Here is a 6000-nt window from a genome sequence, read left to right as displayed (position 1 = left end):
AGATTAGATTCACGTATTCTAGTTCAGAATTTTGCTTCCATTTTGAGTGCATCCTCACCCTCAAGTGTAAATATGAATATTAATTTTCTATGCTGATTTTAAACAACCTTACGTTAGATATAGTTTCCGGCTAGATCAAAATCTCTAATAAGTTTTCTCAGTATTTCACTCCTAAGTCACGGGATATTTGTGTACTATTTTTCTTATGTTGAAGCTGTTGAGGGTGTGTGCCTCTGTCACCAAATCCCTCTGTTGTGGATATGTTACCAAGCTTACCCACTCAGCACCCCCCTTGTCCCCACATTGCCTGCTCCTTGTTTATGAAATCTTGGTATAATATACACCTCTACATACACCCACTAAGAAGACCCTGTAATCGCTGTCCCTACCAATTAGCACACAGTAACCCTGAGTCAGCTATGGTAAAGTGTGGAGAAAGCAATATGTGCTCATAGCAGCCAGGCTCAGGAGTACTCAGCTGAGGCTGAGTACACTGAGTACTCAGTGTGGCGGTTCAGGGTTACAGTCAAATCCCATTTGCAGTTTAGATTGTTGCCATTTAACTCATGTTCTGGAAAAGGAATATTTAAAATTGCTTCACAAAATCCGATTCATTAGTGCATATTTTTTTTTACTTGTGGTGTACATTATACAATTATTAACTGAATCATCACTGTTAGTATCATATTTTCTGGCACGTAGATCAAGGAGTAGAGATCAGTCATTTCTAGAGTTGGAGCACTAATGTCTGACTGCAGGACTTTTAGTATATGTAGGCATCTAGGATAAAGTATTTTTACCTAAGCGACAGTATATAACAATTAGTCCTCACAGTTCTAGAAGCTGGTAATTCATTGCTTTGTGAGAGCTCGCTCTGTGGCTCACAGAGAATGATTCCAGCTTTAGCCTTAAGTCAATAGAAAGAGGCTAATTAGCCCTTATAAAATCCCACAAGTTGATTTTATAAGGAGTATAATCCCCCCCCATGACTATGCCACCTTGACTTTCCAGGAGTCCCATCTCCTTCCTAATGCCATCACATTGTTAAGTTGGGTTTATCACATGAATTTTGAGGGGCACATGCTACCCCACAGTTTATTAGTGGCTTATACAGCTGCTTCATGTATGCCCTTCCAAGGCAGAATCTTAGTTTCTGGAAAATAGGGGAAGTAAAAGTCCAAAGACTTAAAATTACTCCAGTGGGACTGTTATACTCCCTCTATTTTCTTACTAATGTAAACTCTATTTGATTCCAAATAATAACCCCATATAATTTCCGTCGGTCTGAAGGGTCATATGGTCTGACACCATTATGTGATGTTGGTTTTTTATTTTTTAAGACACTTAGATCTTTATGTTTTAAATGAGAAGTCTTAATTCAGTGTGCTAGTTTACAAATGAACATTAGGAAGGCACAGTATGTGAATTGAGGAAACTACATAGTTTTCAGCTACTTATAGTAGAATCAGTAGTAGCTATCATAATACAGCTATAAAATTTACAATTTCACCCAGTACTGACATTGTGAAATATTGTACAATTGTTTAAATGCAATTTAGGCATTTAAACAATGCAATTCAGTAAGCTCTAGCATATTCAGAATCATGCATCTATTATTACAATAAATTTTAGAAATTTCCATTACCCTTTTTTGATTCTTGTACCCATCAGCTGTCATTCTCCATTTCATGCTAACACCTCAGCACTAGGCAATCACTAATCTATATTGAGTTCCCATGCCAGCTTATAATGGTTATGTAAGACAAACAGACCCTAAAAATGCATTCTCTGTGCAATGTTGTTCTTTTGCTTTGTACAATATTTTCACAGTTTGACTATGGCACAGACAAGCCAACATTTCATCATTATTAAAAAATATCACTCTAACGCATGTACACCTTGTGTTTTATTGAGTCTTATATTTTATCTGTATTTCCACCTATCCTGTAATTTATTATGGCTGAAATATTCATTTACAATATGTATTTTCACTTTTGATTTATGAATTATTTCAGAGTATGCTATTTAACTTATCGATACATATTACTTCCCAAATTTCAAATTGAATTTTCATTTTTAAATCTTTTTCTCCCAAATATCCATAAAGCATAGATTTTTGTGTGCTCAAAGGCAGTTAAATTTTTCCTGCGTTGCCATAGTAATCTTTGAATTCATTTATTAGGATTCCCTGGTGAGCCCAAGGATAAATCTTAGTAATTTTACCCCATGGTAGTGTTCCGTGTGGGACCACAGTGGCCAATTAGCTCAGTGTTGTCTCAGAGTCGCCAGCATCCTTTCCTTGATTCCCACCCAGTTCCCATTGTATCCAAGAATGCCCTAAGCCTTGAATTTCCCCACATTCTGTTTTTTTTAAAACCAACATTTTTGCCATTATCACATCTTTCCCTGTAGGCAACATGACAAATCCTGGAATTCAGAGCTACAGCTCAATGGTGGCCATCTTCATTCTGAGGCAGAATGCTGAGTAGGAACAGTGTCCTTAGCACACACATTCCAATAAAGTTGTGCCAAGACATATTAAGACATTGAGGTCCTAGAGTTCTTGGTCTTTGATGCCTGGCTAGAACCTCCACTTTACAAGTAGACAGTAGCTATGTAAATGAGCCTGTGCATTTTGGTCCAACTGACCTGAAGTCTACCCTCTGCCATGCATAGCTTAAGGAAGCAGCAAATATTGACACCTTGCTGATATCAGAGATGCAATGTTCACTGGCAAAGGTCTGATAGTAAAAGGAGCCCTGCCCTGTTACAATCCCTGCCTGCTGTGGTGGGGATCTCCAGTCCATGTTCAGGAAACAAGCTTACACCTAGACTCAAGTGTGACAGGCCAGCCCTTCTTACAGAGTCAGTACACTTCCATGATTAGTTTGGGCTTTTAATCATTTGCTTAATTTTATTTGAACAATTTTCAAGGTCTCAGAATAATTTTGTTTGAATTCTAAGTAATTTTTTACAGTTAACAATATTTTACTTGGAAACAGGTCCATAGACTTATTCCTAGTATCTATTCTGAAATTTTTCCCTTTAGCAATATTTTCAGGTTAAAAATGAGAAAACACACACACACAAGTGATTTGCCCTGCTACTAATAGTTAAAACACTGTCTTTGATTTACATTTTGCTGTGGCTGCATGGAAACATAGTAAATTTCATGCCTAAACATAAAAAATACTCCTTGTTCTCAAGCTGTACTTAATTTGGTAAAATTATTGCCTCCTAATTTATAATTGCTTTCTAGTGCTAGTCTACCAGTGTTATTAAAAGCCTTTACAAAGACACCTAACAAATCTAGTCTAGCTTTCTGTGGAAGGCCGCTGTGTATGAAAGAGCTTTGTTTCTATAACAAGTAGAAAATGCACATCTTTCTGTGATTTTGGTTTTATTTCTCAGTTTAGATGCTTGATTTATGTGAATGGCTTTGCAAAATACATTATCACACAGGCTGGCACAATGGCTCAGTGGATAGAAATGCTTCCTTCCAAGCCTGACAATCAAAATTCAACCTCTAGAGTCCATATGGTTGTAGGAGGGAGCCAATTTTTCCAAGTTGCCCTCTGGCCTACAGATGAACGGGGGTACCAACATGGATGCTCATGGGCACACATTACATAAAATATTGTTTAAAATTTTAAGACATATCATGCCATTCTAATGATGAAGAAGAGAAGCCACATTTTACTCAGCTCAAGACTCTGAGCATAAATGTTCATAGGTCCATCTCTTTTTCTGTTAAATTATGCAACGTTTTAAAGACTAAATTAACAAATGCAAACTACTTAAAAAGAATCTGTGGCTCACACTGTTCACTCAGTAAATATTGATGGTGGCTGCTGAATTTTATTTTTGCTGTTATATTTGTGGTGGTGATTTGTGTGAACTCTGGTATCTTGGCATTGAACACAAGTTTAGCGACAGAACAGTTCTGTCTGCATGAATTTTGATTTTAAACTATAAGAAGAGTTTCATTTTCTTTTCACTCTAGTCATTATATGTTTCCTGGGAGAGCAAAGATATAAAATTAGCATTGGCTCATATTCAGTCCTTCACAAAGGACTGCTTTTGATACCCTCACCCTCTGATTTAAAGGCTCACTTAAATTCAAAGGAATGCAGTCATGTCTTTGATTCCAGCTCCCATCACGAAGCCATCTTTTTAGAGATGCCATTGCTTAGCTTCGGAGCTGAATGGAGTCTCTGTCTGAAAGCACTCCATCCACGTTTCTAATCTGTTTTCTATACTGATCTCTTTGAGATTAAACAATCTTAAATCAAAAGCATTATTTGTTTGAGGTTATAGAATGGGCTGCAATTATTTTAGCATCACAGATATCTTCTGTATTCAGCATCTGGAACAAGTTTCCTATAAAGGAATCTATGAGTACAAAAGAATAGCAGAAGTATTAAATATAATAAACTTGGCTTCTATTCAACTTTGATGTTGATTTTCCAATAGTTTGCTTCCATAAGGTATGATGTTGGTGTTTTGTGTCTGCAAGCATTACTAGATATAAGATCAAGATAGCTGGCTCAAATTGTGAGAATCATAATATTTTAATTATTATTTACAGGTATTAAAATAAGTAAAATCTTTTTTAAGTAATAGAATGAGATTTGGGGAAGAAACTTCTGACTCCACTAAGGTCTGGGACTAATATGACTAAATTATTCCTATTTATTCAGAAGCTGTGTTGGAAATTGTCTTCATAAAATATTTAAAATTGTTTATTTAGTTCTTGTTCTTTTTTCCCAGAAATTAGCTCTTCCATTCTTTCCTCTCTCTGACATCTTCAAGCTTCCCCAACCCAGTGTTACTCACAGATCTGTCCGACCGCAGATAACTCTGACAATTTTGTTCTCTGACTTTAATTTCTGTATCTTGTGTTGCATGTCTAGTAAAATTAGTTTTCATTAGACTTTTCAAACGTTGTCATTGTTTTAACCCTTGTTCAAATTCTTACTCTTTATGCCATCATTCTTCCTTATTGTGGAACAAGGAATATGATTGTTCTTAGAGACTGATGGTCACTCCTCAGGATCACTAGGGTTTGTAAGCATTTGCTTATTTTTGGGTGGTATTTATTTCATAAATAATTGTGGTCTTTCTTTCCCCAAAATAAAGAATGCACATTGAGCCCAAAGATATTTTTCTAAAGAAAACCAGTCTAACTTCAGACATTACTGGGAGACTGCCTTCAGGAGCTGTACTCATAAAGCAGCACTGGGTAAACATGAGCTGAACAGGTACAGTTGTCAAGTTCCAACGTGGACAAAGAGAAAGCCCTGGAGTCTCAACATCTACAACTCTAGCCAACTCAGGAGTGCTGACAGTTGGAAATACAGCCTTCCTCGGGGGAAACCACACCAGTTGGTAACCCAATAACAAATGCTCAGTCTTGAAAGCATTCATACATGTAACTGTCTGAACAAATGTGTGTGTGTGTGTGTGTGTGTGTGTGTGTGTGTGTGTGTACAAATACACAATTAATAAGAATCCACAGGGAAATAGGGAACAAATTTGAAAAATAGCAAGGATGCATATATAAGAGAGTTGGGAGAGAGGAAAAACAAGGGATATATGGTACTCTTTATATTCATAAGAATTACCCTAAATTTTTCTGTAATTCTTTTTCCTATGGTAGGCTTATTTATTATTTCATAACATATTATTATTAGTCTTATAATAATGAGTTTATGACATGTGCAAATAATTATTTGTTTAAGTGAATTTTTTTTTGGAGGGAGATGTTGTGCATTAATTTTCATCTAGAAAAAAATTCTTTCTCTTTCCCACAGGGTCAGTCCCACTGACCCTGGTCAGTCCACAGACTTCACTTTGAGTAGTGTTACTATAGGTAACACTATAGAGTTTCAGGTTTAATTTCATTGGAATCCACATCGCTGAGAAAATATGTTGAATGGATATCCCCAACAAAGAGAAAATAGACTTAATCACTTTCGCCTAAGAGGAAAGAATGCTTAT

The sequence above is a fragment of the Myodes glareolus genome, chromosome 11, assembly GCF_982192425.1.
Source record: "Myodes glareolus chromosome 11, mMyoGla1.1, whole genome shotgun sequence".
Taxonomy (NCBI): domain Eukaryota; kingdom Metazoa; phylum Chordata; class Mammalia; order Rodentia; family Cricetidae; genus Myodes; species Myodes glareolus.
Note: the sequence above shows the minus strand (reverse complement) of the source record.